Below are 18,511 nucleotides of genomic sequence, written 5' to 3'. Positions count from 1 at the left end.
ACCACAAATAGTGGAAGCGTTTTGTTATTTTAAATCCCGCCCCCAGTGCCATAATTCTCTCAGCAGGGCCACACCTCTTAATCCTTCACAAAGAGCCACCACCATCTGGGGGCCAAGTATTCAAATGCCTAAGATTTGTAGAGAATATCTCATTCAAACCACCACAACAATTTGTATATTAAGAGTGAGCAATACTTTTGTCTTAATCTTTGAATCCATGGTCCACAGTTCTTACCAAAAGATTTAACATACAGTTGGTGTTCTCTCTCTCTCTCCCTCCATTCCTCCCTCCCTCCCAGTTTCTCTCTCAATCTATTTACAAACACACACACACACACACACACACACACACACACACACACACACACACACACACGGATTTGATTATGGCATTTTCATACACGTCTCATTATGCTTTGTTCCCATTCATCCTCTTCCCAATTCATTTAAGCTTTTATGCGTTAAAGACATTATACAACAGATTCAGGCACACTTTAGCTTCCAAGAATACTCAAATTTCACCTACAAATCGTTCTCTTCCTTCTTTATATTTTGATCACATTGATAATTTAAAAAGGATTAATGTCTATCCAAAACTGCCTTGCACAACCTGGGAGATGAAAGATGTGGTGAGGGTGAAAGACTTCAGTCTTGAGTGGAAGGTTGAGTATTCAGTGTGTGCTGGTTCTTACTACTCTGCATTCTTCTGCAGCATGATATCGTTAATGTGAGTGGAAGGCATTATCAATGAGCGTGCCTGAAATATACCTCTTTGTCAAGCTATGAGCTCCAGTGTAATTTTACTATTTTTGTCTTAATTTTTGTAAATGTTTGGGTGCATCTGTTTGTGGGTACACATGTATGTTGGTGCACAGGCATGTGTAGAGCAAAACTCAATGCCAGGTGTCTTCTCACCTGATTTTTTGAAACAGAGTTTATTGCTGAACCCACAGCTCTTCAGGTCCAGTAGGCTGACTGGACTGTGATCTCCAGGGATCTTCCTGTGTCCACTCTTCACCAGTGCTGGGATGGCAAACACATGCAAGGTCACCTGGGCTCTAACTCAGATCCTCAAGCTAGGACAGCCGATATCTGACTATTGACTCAGTCGGGTCTCTAATCTCTCTCAGTGCGATTTTGCATGGAATTAAGCTTTTGTTTCTTTGTTTTACTTTTTTAAAATATTTATTTATTTATTTTTAATACTTTATGTGTATAACTATTTGCCTGCCTGCATGTGTGTGTGTGTGTGTGTGTGTGTGTGTGTGTGTGTGTGTACCTTGTACCCACAGAGACCAGAAGACAGTATTAGAACCATTGAAACTGGAGTTACAGCAGGCTTTTTGCTGTCACGTGGGTGCTGGGAAACAAATCTGGGTCCACTGCAAGAGCAGCAAGTGTTCTTTACTTCCAATTCATCTTTCCAGTCCCTTTCTCATTTTAAGATACATTTTCAAAGGCTAAAATATAAAGTAATGGGTTTCCTTATGATATTTTCATAAATATGATTTATTATTTTTTGCTATTATTCCTCTCCCTCCCACTGAAACTAAACTTTTTAAACTTTTTGTGTGTGGGGTGGGGGTAGGGGGAACGGTGTACATGTGCTCCAGTGCACATATAGAGGTCACAAAAATTTGGTGGTATAATTTCTTTTGTTTCACCATGTGGGTCCTAAGGATAAAACTCAAGACCCCACCTTGCTGCCATATACTGAGATGTCTCTCCAGCTCACAACTAAGGTCTGATACATTACCAACCATGAGTAATGCAATAAATACATGCATTTGTACCTTACCTAAGATGTAACCCAATCATACCAAGAACTTGGCTCAGTAATGGTGAAATTATTACTATCTATAAATTTACTTTTGCATAAAGACAAAACTAGTTCATTATATTGCTATTGATTTACATTGATTGTAAGTATACATGATCTCAGGTAAACTGATCTCAAAAAAAAAAAGAAAAAAACAAACAAACAAACAAGAACTCACAACGTTTTCTGTTTCAAAGCCCTCTCTGTAGTTACTTGTTCCATCATATAACTAAAAGCATATATAAAAATATAACTCTAAGAAAGGAAGTTGCCACAAGTAGAAAGATTTTATTCTGAGATCTCTGAAAGAACGGTTCTAATACTTCAAATAAATATTTAGTTGAAAGTACCTTAGTCAAAAAAGACAGAAAAAAATAACCTTGCGTGAGTGCCTAAGTTAGTATTTTTAGCAAAACCACAGAAATTATAGCCACAAATAATATAGTTATTCATAATGTAATAAATGTGTGTTCATGGTGAATGTCATTTATTAATATTTTATCCCTATAATAATTCAAAATAAAATAATAAGGTATTTTTTCATTTCAACAAGTACAATAAATAAGGATGATATACAATAGCATATATGAAAGTTTTTTCACTGGATTATATATGTATTTGTGTTTAGAGAGGATTCGGGGACATTTGTATGTTCCATAGTAAGTTGGGGAGAGTTGGACGTATTATACTCATGTATGAAATTTTCAAAAATCAAAATCAAAAAAATTTAGCAGGTATATTAGTTAAATAATTCAGCAGCAGAAGCTGCACAGGTGGCTTGTATATATGTACCCAAATTTTCTTTACTTGCAGATGTTCTGTGAACTCCAAAGCAGGGCGATTGCTAAATTTGATAATGTAAGACAATAACCCTTAACTTTGGTAATATAACCTTAAGAGCAGCAGAATGAAATGATTTGTTGCATCCATCACATCTGGTTTTTCTGCTATACTTTCAAAAGCAAAATGTATAAGTGTTGCACAATTAAACAACCAAACTCTGCCTTATCGAGCATTTTAACAAAGGACAATAAAAAAAAAAAAACTTGCTTGATTTTCTAAAAGAATTTGCAGAACATGGGCACTTCCTATGACCTTCACCTTCTTCATCTAAGCCCTGGGTACACGGATGATGTGTGACCCCAGTGATGGGTTTCAAATGATCACGATTGTATTATAAAGTTATATTTCTCTGCAGTTTTTACGATTCATTCATTTGATTTGTGTGACTCTCTTCCCCAACCCAAATAGTAAAAGTACAAGATCTGATTATTTTGAAGGGTCAAAATGGGCTTTAGTAATCACTTACTGCATGTCAGGATCTTCATGCTCACTTGTACATATATTTTGGTATAAATTAGCTAGACTGTTTATATTTACCACTAGGAATTTTAGACTTTGGGAAGGAGACTTCTCAAAAGGATGTATTTAAGTCCTCAGATAACAGTGACAGATTGGTTATTCAAAATCTCATACCTATTTTTCTATAAAATGCATATATTTTCTACTAAAATCTAGTTCTTCCAACAGACAAAATATTTTTCAACAGTTGCTTGTCTTGTGAGTTTTTCTTTTTTCCGACATCGTTCACTAAAAGACAATCTATAAAAATAACTCTACATTTTGTATGTACTCTAGGAGAATCATTGTTTTTGACCATTTATAGTACTGGGTTATGCAAGAACATCCAGTTTCATTATGTTGGAGTGTGGTTTCCTTGTGAGCATTTGTCAGGGCAGAGATTCATAATCCCCCGTGCAAGTCTTCCTTTTAAATGGAAATGGATGATCAAGATCTGGGGAAGATGATGTTTCTTCTGATGCCTTGGTGGCTTAAAGGAAAGTCAGAACCAATGGATGTGTGAGCTGCTAGGTTCAGGCTACAAACCGGGATGGATATGGTGGCACCTGATTTTGACATGGAACAAACACTAAAGGTCAAAGGTTAATTTGTATTAGGACTGACGCTCCAAGGTCTATGTCCCATTTGACCCTATGAGACAACACCATTGCTTTGGCTCATCATGAGAATCAGCTGTTTCTCTGATGGTTCCTTCCCTCCTGTGTCAGCAGGTCTTAGGGATTTTCCATCTGCCTCATAAGTTAAGTCGGAACTCTCCTTTACTTCAGATAATGAGACAAGGTGTCATAGGTGATAGAGTGCCTCAGAAGTTGATTTCACCTTCATCTGTGCTTTCTGTTAGAGAATAGACTAGCTCATTTTCCTACTTTGTACTAATATCATTAAACACTGTAATTGCAAACCAAGTGACTTCTGGCAGTCACTAATTTCTTACATCAGTTACACATAAAGAGAACAGATGGAAACAGTTGCAGCACTCAGAGGCTTCCTTATTTTTCTCTGTTAGCGGGGATAAGCACCCACGGGATTTATGATTTTGATTTCACTACCTTCTGGATCGTATCCAAAGACATCTCTCCAGTGTTGCTGCAGGATCAGAGGTATCTTTCATTTGCACAGAAACTTTCTCCAAGGTGAGATAAGGTCAGAACCTCAGGAGAGCTTAGCCCAGGGGGGCATGTTGATGGCTATGGCGATGTGAATACCTCACTTTGACTCCTCCTGACCTCTTGTATTTCCTGCTGTCTTTTCACAGCTAGTCCTGCACAGTCTATTCTGATACCCTGTGTCTTTTGAATTGTTTTGCTTAGAAAGTGAAATAATTCAGCTTGTATTCTCATCTAAGGGATGCATAAGGCCTGGGGTGTTTCGGAGAAATGCTTTGACTTATGTTGTGGAAATCCTGACCACATTCAAATGCCAACTTATATCATCTCCTTTGTTTCAGGCATGGAGCAAGAGTTCAAAGTATTTACTCAGCCAGGATGAGATGAGTTATAAATTCTCAATGGTGACAAAGAAGAATAAATGAGTTAAAGTAGCAAGTACAGTGGGACTTGTGTGTACCCAGAGCTCTTACCTGGGGCTCAGGGTAAGATCCCCATTGGTTCTGTCATAATGAGGAGAAGATTGTCTTAGGCTTTTCGTGTGCATACATGTTGGGCTTGAACCCAGGCCCTTCCAAGTTCTAATATCTGCTATAAAGTTACACGCTCAGACCGTCTTTGAGCTTTTGAAATAACATCTCAGTAGTTCCCTCGTCTGGCATAGACCTACACAGCCTGTCCTGACTTTAGTCCTTGCAACTGTCCTTCCTCTGCCTCCTAGGGAGGTCTTAGAGGTGTGTGCCACCATGCCTAGCTATTTCAGTCTTTACTGCAGATGCTCGTGTCTTTCTGTGAGTCCTTCTACTTGGTAGGCTTTCAATCACTACCTAAACACTGGAATTATATGAGAGCTGAAGTGGACCTTTAAGATCTGTTCCGGTTTCATTTGCTCTGCTTTGGTTTACTTTGTATTCTAAAATGGTAAAAATAGTTCTGTAATAATGCGAAGCACCCTTTTTGGCATGGTTTGAGCCAGTGGAGATTTTCCTGGCTCCCATCCTAGATTTTTCATTTATTCACACTTCACCTTAATGATAATTTTCTTGGTCTGTTAGCATCAGTCAAGTTTTATTATTGTACATGTTCTCCTAAGATGCTGGACCTGCTTTCACAGCATTTTTTCATTACTTGTTAATTTGGGGGTTAGTTGATCTATACTGCCTTCATTTTCTTGACTGTCAGTGTTATAACATCTGACAACTTATCTTTCATCTTTGAAAATAAGGACTTGTAATAATAGAGAGAAAAATTAGTTTCTCAGTATTATTTCCTGACTATATGTGTGAATACATACTTTTCTCTCTTCTCCAAATCTCAGTTTACAAATTTGTAAAGTAGTATATCACTGTGTAAAAGCTTACATTTTTAATAAATCAAGCAGTGTATTCCTGAGGAATGAGGGATTTCTCAATGGAAGTCCATTATGTTACCTCTATGGAAATTTTCCCTCTCAGCACTGATTGTCTCTGAATTATTGTGCAGATAAAGTAGAAACAAGTACTCTTGGAATCTTACAAGCAAAATGTAGATGATAACACCTAGTCTTACAATGATATTCTTCCAGTTCAAGATATTTGGCTTTTAATTTTTTAATTAAAAAAATTATCTATCTATTTATTTATTTAATTAATTAATTAATTTTTAGTTTCTCAAGAAAGGGCTTTTCCATGTAGTCCTGACTGTCCTGTAACTTGATCTGTAGACCAGGCTGCTCTCAAACTCTGAGATCCCATTGCCTCTGCCTCTGTGTCCTGCTGTGGGATGTCGTTCTACATGCTGTGAATATGTGTAGCACTGATTGTTTGATAAATAAAATGCTAATTGGCCAGTAGCCAGGCAGGAAGTGTAGGCAGGGCAAGCAGACAAGGAGAATTCTGGGAAGAGGAAGGACTGAATCAGGAGTCACCAGCCAGACACAGAGGAAGCAAGATGTCAAGGCAGAACAGAGAAAAGGTAACAAGCTAACTATAGGTAAGAGTTATGGGTTAATTTAAGTGTAAAAGCTAGTCAGTAAAAAGCCTGAGCTAATGGCTGAGCAGTTATAATTAGTATAAGCTTCTGAGTAATTATTTTATAAGCAGGCCATGGAACTGCAGGGGCTTGGCAGGATTGGAAAAATCTTCTAGCTACAGTCTCCTGAGTGCTGGGATTAAAGGCATATGTCACCACCACCCATCTTGGTTTCCTTTATTCTTCAATTAAACAATGAACATGATTGTAGCAATGCAACAATAGCACAGTAAACTATCTGTTCATTAATTTATTTACTTTCATTTTGTTTGTTTGTTTGTGGCACTGTGGGATCTGATGCAAGGGCTTAGGCATTTTAGGCATGTACTTTCCTCACTGCATTGTGTTCATTTCTTTTATTAAAAAGGAAAGTGAGTAAATTTGAATATTGATTTATCTACCATAGATTAAGAACAACAAAAAAATTTTACCCCTCACATGGCCCCTATATATAGGAGTCACACTTAAAGGTTTTATTTTTTTCCAACATCCCTAAATTTATGGGTTTTATCTGCTGTCACAAGACAGGGTTTTAAATTAATTTCAACTTCATGTTACAAGATGCAATGTAACTTACTGATATTCTCTTCTTTGTGAAAATTAAACATTACTTTGTGCTTTTAATAAGTTCATGTTTTTCTTTTTAATAGATTTTAATTACTTTTTACTTATCTGTTGGGGTTTGCATACCATGGTGAATACGTGGAAATCAGAGGATAGCTAGTAGACGTTGGTTCTATATTTCTACCTCTTGAGCCTTGGGGATCCAACTTGCATCAGGTTTGGCAGAAAATACCTGTATGCACTGAGTCATCTTACCACACTTACAGCCTGAACCATCTTGTCAGCCCTGCCTTTCCACTAAGAAAATTAGCTGTTGACCTTGATATTGTTTTTAAAATCATCATAAACTGTTATACAAATAAACATCAATATCTAGTTATTTTCACAATAAATAAAATTTACTTGAGGAAAAATTTAAAACATACAGACTATCCCCTTTTAATGGCTCTGGGAGGCTTTAAAGCATCTTTTATTTTCCTTGTGAAAGTTTTAGCAAACATTTCATCCCTAAACATGTCATCAAATCACTGAAATGTGACTGTAAAGAAACAAACAGTCAGAATAAAATAAGAGCTTTGACAACAATAAGGCACTTAGTATTTTAGTTTGGATAAAGAATGGTTAAAGTATTGTGCTTTAGTACTTTATTATTAAGAATAGTTTTTAAAGTGAAGAAAACATTGAATAATTTAAGCAACACATAAATAAATTTACTGTTATCTAGTCAAGTCTGAGATGATATATTTATTCTTTGAAGGGAAGCTTGGTTAGTCAACTGGTCTGCACCAATGGCAGAAAAGAGGTAGAGTATGCTTAGGGTATTTATTATAAAATATTGGCAGTAACTCTAACCCATTGCTTCTTGACAGGAAATGATCTCTAATCAGTTTATTTATGATCCAAAACAAAACAACAAAACACTCTTATTAAGATAGACTTGTGAAAATTAGGACAAATTCACTTTAATCTTGAAGGGTAGTGATACACCCTTAATTTAATTTATGTAATGAAGTCATTACATTAGACCTAAGATTGGGCTAAATTATTATGTGTCAGAAAAATGAGATTCATGAAAGAATACAAAAATGAAAATAGTGAATGAATGTTTTCTCCTATGGGTAGTCTACATGGAACTAGAGAAATATGCATTCAAGTGTGTGTCTTTTGATTTCAAATGAAAGCAGACAGACTTTTTGTTGAGGGGAGGGAGGAAGGAAGGTGGGAGGGAGAGATGGGAAGAAAAGTGTGGTTAAAAATAGCAAAATACAATACATGTATAAAAATGTCATAAGGAAACCCATTGCTTTGCATACTCACTAAAAATTAATACCAAAGAGAAAAATCACACAGATCTATTTTGTTTTGTGAGACTCTGTTCAGTATAGGCAGCTTCTCTGCAGCCTTCACTGAAAAGAAGCGTTCCTTTTGTTACACGTGTCTTATAGTTAAAGTTAAATTTTAAGCATATAAAGGCAAATTTTCTGTGCTAAAGTTGTCCCCCCACTGATCTGCCTAATCCCTACATCTTCAGAGTTTTAAAACAAATCCTGGGGTTCTAAGATAATACTTAGGGGAGGGAAGGCAAGGCAGGGTCTTCCTGCATAAGGTGCATGCAGTGGGAAAGAAGTTTGCACAGAATGCTTGTGACCTAGAGATGAGAGGATTAAATATTATTTAAAAAGTAAGGGCTTCGTCCTATAAGTCAGAACATTTATTGAGACAAACATGAATCTAGATGTTTTATATGTAAAGTGCATTTTAGTCTGTAACACTAAATCCACTAAAGACATAGCATGATTTCTATCTTAGTGGGTAAAACCTGGTATAAATTTCTGAATTCTTCAAAGAAACAGAGCAAGCAAGCAGTGTGTGTGTGTGTGTGTGTGTGTGTACAGACAAAATTCTATGTGTAAAGAATATATATTCTCTATATCCTTTAAAAATTTTATTTTAAGGATTGGGTCACAGCATCTTTAAGGATTGCCAATTAAAAATAATTGAAGAAGCATACTGTGGCAAATTGAAGACTTGAGAAAGAGTTTGGTTGAGTCCACAGTTTTAATTTCTTACAAAGTCTGTATTTTGTGATGGCCTTCACCTGACGGAATGAGGCCCACACACATTGAGGAGTACAGCCAGTTTTAGTTAAAATTGTTGATGTAAATGTCATTTATATCAAAAAATTCTGCTTCTGAAAACCCATAATATTGAATAGAAGAGCTGTATATCATGACCTAAGGTGTTAATACACAGATTACCCACTGCCTAAATGTTTTCCTATGGAAGTCCATGAAAAGAAAAGGTAGGGGGAGGGGGAGTCATGGTGGTAGACATACTAAAGTTATCTGTCATTTTAAATGAAAGAGAATCTATACATATACATATATTCATATAACAACAGTTAATTTAAAAAGAGTACACAAATTTTCAAAAGAGCAAGTAGGAGTACATAGAAGGGTTTATAGGGAGTAAAGGGAAGGGGGAATTGATGTGCTTATATTATAATCTCAAAAAAATAAAAGAAATACTTTAAAAAAACAGGTCATTTCAGAGACTATCTAGATGTTTTCTAGTTTCACAGAAAGATTCTTCAGTTCAAAACTAGTTTTCTTTCTTAAGTACAAGAGAATGTGAAGCATATTTATAGTGAGATGGATAGACCACCACTATGCTTATACTGGGTTATAGATTATTAGATTTCCAATGCTGGGGATCTAACACAGGGCCTAAGACATGGTTTGCAAGCCAATAATTGATAAAGCTCAGCCTCTTAACTTTCAGTTATAATTGCAATAATTAAAATGATATTTTATGACTTTTTTGTGTTTGTTTGCTTGTTTTTTTGCTTTTATTTATCTATTCATTCATCATTTTATTTATTTATTTATTTGTTTGTTTGTTTATTTATTTATTTGTTTGTTTGTTTATTGAGCTCTGGGACCCAATATTAACTTGAAAAATCTATTACTAGAAAAGAAGCATTTGTGTTTCTGGAGACAAAATGAAAAGGGTAAGTCACTGGGACGGATTACTCGGTTCTTGAAACAAGGTTATTGATTATGGAACTACCAAGCACAAGTAAAGCCACCGCACTGAGGAAGCACACCCTAAGGGAACAGTGACAGAGCATCTTACAACAGGTGCTGTTGGAAGAACCTTAACCGCTGAACAAATTCTCATGGGTGCCAACACAGTTCCCGTGGCTGGGGCCACAGATACCTGATGGTAGCCTAGGCTAGCAACTGTGCTGCAAGGAGAAAAACATACATCAGACTGCACCATGGAACAGAGGAGTGAAAACAGCAGTGGTCTGTGCGGATGCCAAAGCAGCATAGAAAGGAGACGCGAGATTCTAGGGCAGTCTTTCATCCCGGTCCTAGCTGACTTCTCACATTAGCAAAAAAAGCAAGAAATCTAGCAATTAATAATGGCCTTTCTCACTTCCCAGTCACTTTCTAGGGATCTCAACATAAATCTCATCTACAAGGAAATGACATATATTTAAAATCTTCCTGAAACCCTAGGGGGTTATGACTTTATTATATCACATTATAATTCTATCTAAGACATTTCTGGAGTCACCTTCCTATATTCTCAGTTAACAAAACAGAAAAAAAAAAAGGAAATGGGGGTTTCTTAGTAAATTTTCAAGATGTAACTTGAGAACTCCCAAAATGGCACAAATGGCTAACACTAAGGCCCTTGTTTGTGGCCCTTCCTGAGGAGCCAATACTTACACTTTGGTATTTCTTACTCTCTGATACTTTCTCTTAGAGAACCCCACATCCATTCTCTCTGTGTGCTCTATTTTCTGTTTGAACGTTTCTCTTTATCTCTTAACCTTCATGATTAAGTCCACAAAAATCTACATAAAAATGTCTTCAATGAAATCTCCAACTCCCTTCATCATGTGGAAATTCATTTTAGAATCAATCCCTTTTTGATAATCCCCTTTTGGCCTGAGTTAAGGTCCCTCAAGGTAATGAGGGTGACAATGTGAGTCAGTACCTATCCTCCACCAACCATGATTCTGGAATACTCTCTCCATCCATGCTCACAGCTCCTTTTGGGGAGACTGTGAACTCTTTAAGCCCTTTAGGGCTCTCAAATATTCTTTTAGCTCTATCTACAGAGAGAGGTCTGCTAAAGCTGACAGACCACAGATACGTTCTACCAATTCAGCACACATCCAATTCAAATAATTTTGGGGAAATATGAGATCCAAATTACTCTATAAGTAACATAAGGTCCCTATGATATGTGGCATCATTTTTTTTCAAGCAAAATAATTTGCAAGATTTATTTCCTTTTCATTTTAGAGACAACTAGTAGACACCTAGAGGCAATATGCTGGAATGCCTCAAAAAGCAGTTAAACAGTGTAGGCTTAGGTTCACATAGATTTTAGCTTCTTAGTAACTTGATCAGCTTCATTGAAAATAACCTAAAGCTATTAACAAGTTTGAAAACATGACTTTGTTATGATCAAAAGTATTGCTTATCATGAAAAGATTTTATTCTTTGTTATCATATCATTTTATTACCACAAGTCTCAGTTTTCCTATAATCACACCATAATATCATAAATGTATAGGAATGCTGGTTGATGTCTCCAATGATGTGTTTAGTAGACAGAGAAGACCTCCATAAATTCTAGGCCTACATGATCTGAAGAGCTTCTTCTAGGCTGCCCATGTCTACAGAGATCCCATCTCTAATTAGAACTTAACTTCAACATGAACTTTCATCAGGACACTTTTCAGTTATGTGAGAGATAACTTCCTATTCATTTATAGTCCAGGCAGCTAACTTTGGAATTTTGTTCTCAAAGAGTGTAGAATAATCGGTAATCAAGGCCAAGTAAAATTCAGAATTACTCTCAAAACTTCTAACAACACATACACCTTAGAAGCATATGTATTTTAACCTTCTAGTACAGACTCATGGTTTGTTGTGAGCATTTACTGAAGGGTTGATGTCAAAATAATGATATGAAAAATTTTACAGAGAGAAATGAAATTTCATTATAATTATAAAGAGAAGAGATCCATTCTTCAGACAGGGACAGCTTTTATTTATTTATTTATTTATCTATCTATCTATCTTTTGAGAATTTAATACATGAGTACTGTATTTACATCATTCCTCTGGTGGTTATATGTATTTGTTTATTTTTAGTTAATTTTTTCATGCAATTGTTTTGTTTTCCCTTTCCCCAACTCTTCTCATCACATTTATATCCTGTTCTCTCCTCAACTCCCTTTATTCCCTCTCAAATTTATGATTTCTTCTTTAATTTAACATTATACAGATAGATACATAAATTCAGACTGCTAAGTCACTTAATCTTGCTGTATTTGTATTTTTTCACAAACAACCAGGTTGGATCGAATGACCCATCTCAGGATCATTCCCAGAGAAAACAGATTCTCTCTTTCTCAATGACTTCCCATGGGAGGCTTACCTTGTCGGAGGATGGAATAGGGGGTAGGTTGGAGTAGGGGAAAGCTTGGGGGCAGGAGGAGGGAAGAGAGCGGGATCTGTGGTTGGTATGTAAAATGAATAAAAATATTCTTAATAAAAAATGCAGGTTAAGTAAAAATTTCAGATTTAAGTCATTGGACTATGCCCTGGAATGGGATTATGTGCTTGCTTTCTCCTCCCTCTTTCTCTCTCCCTCTCTCTGTGAATGAGTGTATGTGTGTGTGTGTGTGTGTGTATGTGTGTTTTAATATCTATAAGCATACTTGCCATGCTATGTTAACACCTACTTCCCTGGTGAGGAACACCAACTACAGTAATCTAAAATATATTCCATAATATATGTTTTATTATATTACACATATACATATACATATGCCATGAAAGTTGAAGAGTTGAGGGACTTATTTCTGTAAAAATGAAATCATCTCGGCAAAGCAGGATAGGAAATGGGCAGAGGACAAATTAGGACAAATATGACCAAAGTACATAATATACTTGTATGAAACTATCATTGTTTATCCAATCACTTTGGACAATACATCTGTATCAATAAGCATTAAAAATTATTTACAAGGGCAGGAAAGATGGCTAAGAGGTTAAGAGCACTGGCTGTTCTTCCAGAGGTCCTGAGTTCAATTCCCAGCAACCACATGGTGGCTCACAACCATCTATAATGAGATCTGATGCCCTCTTCTGGCCTGCAGGCATACATGCAGGCAGAACACCGTATATACAATAAATAAATAAAATTAAAAAAAATATATTTACAAAAGCAATAACTGATCAATGGTTTACTTTTATTATTTATTTATAATATTTATAATATCAAAGGGACAATACCAATATCAATCCTGTATTTAGCCAACCTGTCTGGGTGGTGATCCTGTAATCAGTGGGACCAAGAATCTTTTTTTGTTTTGTTTTGTTTGTTGTTGTTTTGTTTTGTTTTTTGGGGATAGGATTTCTCCATGTAGTTTTGGTGCCTGTCCTGGATCTCACTCTGTAGACAAAGCTGGCCTAAAACTCACAGAGATATGCCTGGCTCTGCCTCCCAAGTGCTGGGATTAAAGGCATGCACCACCACTGCCTGGCTGGGACTGAGGATCTTACTAGGGAGATACTACAGTGGAGAGCAAGGAGCCAAGTACGATTAAATTCTCTTTCTGGTATCAGTAACACAACATCCAACCAATATACTAAATGTATAGGAAATTAGGAGACCTATAAAATCAGACCTTAAAATATTCCTTTCCTCTAAGGTATATTTTATTTATGTATTGAGATTAGAAATTCAACAGAAATTTTCATTGTTTTTTGAGTATAATGAGTGTAGGATATGATCATAGTATATTATGTACATGCATGAAAATTGTCAAAAATTTAAAAAATAAAAGATGAAGTTAAGGTAAAAAAAATCAGGCTTTAATCATCATCAGGGTATGCCAACAAAATTTCTCCTTCTCTTTCTTCTCTGTCTTTCCCTCCCTCCCTCCTTCTCTCTGAATATCTACATGCATACCTTCCATGAAATACTAACACCTGATGACCTCCCCAGAATCAGGCATTGTGCTTTTGAGCCTCTAAACTTCTGAGGTAAATAAGCCATTGATCTTTATGAGTCAATTACCTTGGGGGGTTTTGTCATAGTAAATCAAAGATAAAGATACATAATTTATATACCCTTCTATTTACATCTGCCAGTGGTAAAATCTCCCATAACATAACTTTAATACAGTGTCATCCCAGGAAATTGACATCAGTGTAACAGTTACCTGAACTATGAGCATCATTCAGATAATGTCAATATTTTTATTAATTCATATTGATAAAACTGCAAATAAACAATATCCCAGTATTAGAAACTTATATGCAGAATCAGCCTATCATGTAATTTACAGATGAAGTCCTGCTACAGGAGTGCACCAAACACCCAAAGTGAATTCTCATTATCAGTACAATTTCAGAGTCGTAAGAAAAGCTAGTCATAACAAGTTGTGACTACCTGACATTAAATAAAAATAGTCACATCACGGATCCAATTTTCTCTTAAGAGCATGTGTTCAGTACATTCTGTAATATCAAGTGGTCAGTGCCAAGTTCATTTTATCTCCAAGTCATGAAGTTCAGAAGAGAAATATAAAAATCAATCAAAATGAAAATACAGTGAGAGAGAAGTTGTATACACAGATATATGCTTCTTAAGTAGATTTTTTGAACCGTGCACAGGTGAGTAGCAAACACTTCAGGACTTCGTGCCCATGACTGTCGCTTTGGGATTAATTAAAGGACAATAGCATTTCTACATTTCCTATGTCTTTCAATATCCCCAACCAAAAGGACTAAGCAACTACAATTGCAATAATTCCTAGAAGAACATAGCCATTCATTTTATCCCCCAAATGAAACACTTTTTATCCCCAAAATGAAACACTTTATATAAATAAATTTTGTTATTTTCAAAAACGACATTCAGACTATAAATGAAAACAACAAATGCACATGTATTGTGTGTCTGCAGCACTGTTGAATGGCTGCCATAGGATTTCTGTATTGACAGGCAGGTTCCTATTAGTCAGGAGGTTATGTTTTTTAGGAAACACTTTAAAATAAATTGGCCCATAATGATAGCACTCAGAGGAAAATAGCTGGTTTGTAAAGCACTTCTCATCCATTGGGAATTTTTGGAAGGATTAAGTGAATGTGTGTGGAGGTGAAGGTTCATTCTGTCCTCATCAATAAGGCTTAAGTAGCCATTGGCTCTTTATCGCTAAGAGTCAAGACGAATTTGAGAAGGTGCATTCTCTGTAGGGGGTACAATCTATCAGGCACCTCTTTTCAGCTTTGAGGTGTTCCCCTTATATATAGTTTTTGAGGGGGGGGCAAACTTTCCTTTTCCCCCTCCCCCACATCTCTTCCCCCTTTTCTCCTCCTTTCATTCATGTTTTTCTTTCTTCTTTTCTTCCTCTCTTATTTTATTGTTTATTCTCCTTCACCTCCCTGAAAAAAAAGAAATCACTCCATTAATGTACTAGTCAGTGTGTCTTGATTATATACAGCAGACTCTTATAAGGAAGAGACTGCACTGCCCCTTGTCAGCACCCACTGTAGAGGGTGGCACATGGGGAAGCTACAGCAAAGCAACTGGTAAGCAAGAGATTCCAAAGCGAAAACACAGGCTGGATCTGTAGCTCAATCCTCAAGTGCCCTACCTGCCCTCTTGTGATCTGTGTTGTAAAGGGAATGGTTTGTCCTGGGAAGTGTGTGTGTGTGTGTGTGTGTGTGTGTGTGTGTGTTTGCAAGAGACAGAGAGAGAGAGAGAGAGAGAGAGAGAGAGAGAGAGAGAGAGAGAGAGAGAGAGAGAGAGGCTGAAGACAGGAAGGGTGTGGACTTCCCACCTAGTTGACCATCTACTTCCTTCAGATTCCTTTAATAAGCTATTCTCTGCCTTTATCTCTGTGAATTTTTTCTTCATGTCTGGAATCCCATATCTCAATCCCCTTCTTTCCTTGGAAAAATCTCACACATTTATCTATAAATGCTGTTTTATAATAATGTCATATAATGAATCAAAAGGCTTATAGCATGAGCTTTGAGCTTAAATCCCAGTGAGTCACATTACATCCTCTGAAACTGGTCCAGGTTCTTTAGCTGTGAAATGTGTTAAGTGGTGTGTATTATCACAGAAAGTGAATGAATGGTGCACAGGACTGGTTTCACAGAGCACCGGGCACAGGACAAAAGGAATTTCAACCATTGTAGTTTCTTCTCATGTTGCTTTTAGTCTTTGTTTTTCTAAATTTCCCTGAGAAGTCTGACTTCCTCCGAAGTCTCCTTGAGTTTTTTGACATGTTCCCAATATTTACAAATATTAATATTCCTGTGACTTTTTTCATAGCAGGAATTTTGAGTTAACATTGCTAAGCATGGCAGTATCACACTTTGGGGGAGTTAAGCAGTAATAAAAATAATGCTCAGGATAGAGAGAACGAACTTCAAAGGTGAGTTCAATTGGTTAGACTTCTTCAGTACAATTGATTCCATCTTTGAAATTTGTCTGACCCCATTACATTGTGTCTAAAAGATCACTCCCTTCTCTCTCTCCCACACCCAAGGCCTACTGTTATATAAGCACTGTACCACTGGGTAGCCAAATTACTTTACATATAAATATAGGGACTGGAGAGATGGTTCAGTGGTTAAATGTTGAAGCAGATAAGGCCCACACGCCAGATGAACAGGTTAAGCCCCAAGTCAAAAGAGCTGTGACATGCACAGTAGCACCTTGACCCAGAAGAGCCTGAAACTGGACCCCAAGATGACAACCGCTGATGAAAGACCCAGGGCCAAATCAAGAAATGCCACAATAGCCATAGAAGCAAAAGCCTGCCAATTTCCTAATATAAGCCCGAGCCTTTGTTTGAATAAACGAGTATGCTTACAATCTCCAGGAGCTTGTGTTGTTGTCTCCGCATCTTCTCACCCCCTTCCCTCCAGGGTACCCAGGTCGGTACAGCCAGAACAGCTACATTTCTGGTGCCCAAACATGTATGGACCCCTTCTGTAGCTTGCTATCTGGGTCCTCCTCACCTTTCTCTTTGGGGCGGTTTTTCTTTCTCTTTTGCTGGCGATTCTGCTGCCCAGACTCCGTCCGACCTTGTTCCAGTGATCTGAATTGCCTCCTTCAGCTGTTTTCAGTGTTTCCCACCGCAAGAGTTGAGTATTGGGGTCTCTCCCTCTCCCCTCTCCCCTCTCCCCCTCTCCCCTCTCCCCTCTCCCCTCTCCCCTCTCCCCTCTCCCCTCTCCCCCTCTCCCCTCTCCCCTCCCCCCCCCCCCTCTCTCTCTCTCTCTCTCTCTCTCTCTCTCTCTCTCTCTCTCTCTCTCTCTCTCTCTCTCTCTCTCCCCCCCCTCATTCCTTTCCCCTCACTCATCTTTAGGGCACATCCTGTTTACTTTGGATCATCCCAGTGTTTCCACATAAGGGCTGCCCACCGAGGAAATGGAATCAAGAACTGCCCACTGACCCACCCCCCACCCCCCAACAGTGTTTTCTCTCTGGAGACACCATGTGGGCATACAGCTATGGCCTAGGGAACCGTGGAAGGCCCCCACAAATCACTTATACTCGCACAAGCCTTTTCTTTCATTCCTGGCCATAGACCTCTCCAGGATCTTCAACAGCTGAACCAACTGAAGTCTCTTGCCCAGGGCTGCTCTCCAGGAGAGACTGAAGACCTCTGTGTCAGCTGTGAGGGTCCCCACAGCCCTGCAGGGCATAGTCAAAAGCCTTTAGTCTTTATTCTTCAATTTGGTTACATGACCATCAGTTAAAAGCTGCTAGGGCGGTGGCCTGTCTCTTAAACTCAAAGTAAATATTCTGGCTACTCTCCCACAGGAATCTCCTGCTCCCTCCCTGGAGAGTGGGGAACTTTCCTCTTGCAGGACACTGGTTCTCTTTAATTTCACTGTCCAACTGTCTGTCTTCCCCCACCATCCCTGCCCATGCCCCAACAGCTGCCCGCAGTTCCCATCATCACCTTGCTTTTCAGGCTTTTATATAGCCTGCAGTCCTTGCCCACCATCCAGGGTCTCAGCACAGTGCAGCCCAGAGGGGAGCAGATTGACTGACTGCAGCCTGGCTGCACAAGTGCAGACCAGCACTCAGTCTGAGCCCAGCCTGCTTCCCTGCTATCCTTGGGAAGCAGTGGCCTCGCTTCCAGCACGCCCCCCCCCCCAGGCCTGCTGGCTATTCCAACTTCCCTGGCAAAGTTATAAATTCCACAGACTCCCCTCCCCCGGCCCCATTACCATTCTGTGCTGGTGGCTATGGTAGCCAGAGGGGAGGCAGGGCAGCCAGAGACATATATGCTCTCTTCCCTCAGTCTCAGAGAACTCCCTGGCTGTGGTGGCAAGCAGGAGAGAGAAGGCACCTGGATCCTGGGCTCCTGCTGACAGCCACCACCAGCATCAGACCCTGAGTACACCTAAGCACTCCCAGGAGAGTGCACTTTTACCCTAGCCCCTTTCACAGATAATGAGTAACTCCCCTTCTTCCAAAAAGGAGCCTCAGATGTTGGCACTTAAAGCTCTTTTACAGACCAGAGATATTCTTGTCGAACGCTCTCACATGTGGTGATTTTTTATTTGTGCTTTAATAAATAAAGCTGGCC

At 38.2% G+C, this 18,511-nt stretch overlaps 1 protein-coding gene across 14 annotated transcripts in view; it reads left to right on the top strand.

Annotated features, from left to right (window-relative positions):
- LOC128103590 (uncharacterized) overlaps positions 1 to 18,511 on the top strand; it is a 69,242-nt gene that overhangs the window by 27,626 nt on the left and 23,105 nt on the right. For 3 of the 14 annotated variants that reach the window (XR_008215728.1, XR_008215721.1, XR_008215725.1), the window contains one exon: positions 4,188 to 12,347. The exons of 9 other annotated variants lie outside the window; for them this stretch is intronic. The gene's annotated coding sequence lies outside the window, so the exon portion shown is untranslated. The remainder of the gene's footprint in view (positions 1 to 4,187; positions 12,348 to 18,511) is intronic. 2 more of the 14 variants (XR_008215723.1, XR_008215727.1) reach the window with 1 other exon arrangement.

This window comes from Peromyscus californicus, unplaced genomic scaffold (assembly GCF_007827085.1).
Source record: "Peromyscus californicus insignis strain IS unplaced genomic scaffold, ASM782708v3 Scaffold_8__1_contigs__length_139910024, whole genome shotgun sequence".
NCBI classification, from domain to species: Eukaryota; Metazoa; Chordata; class Mammalia; order Rodentia; family Cricetidae; genus Peromyscus; species Peromyscus californicus.
Note: the sequence above shows the minus strand (reverse complement) of the source record. Positions and strands in the feature narration are given on the sequence as shown.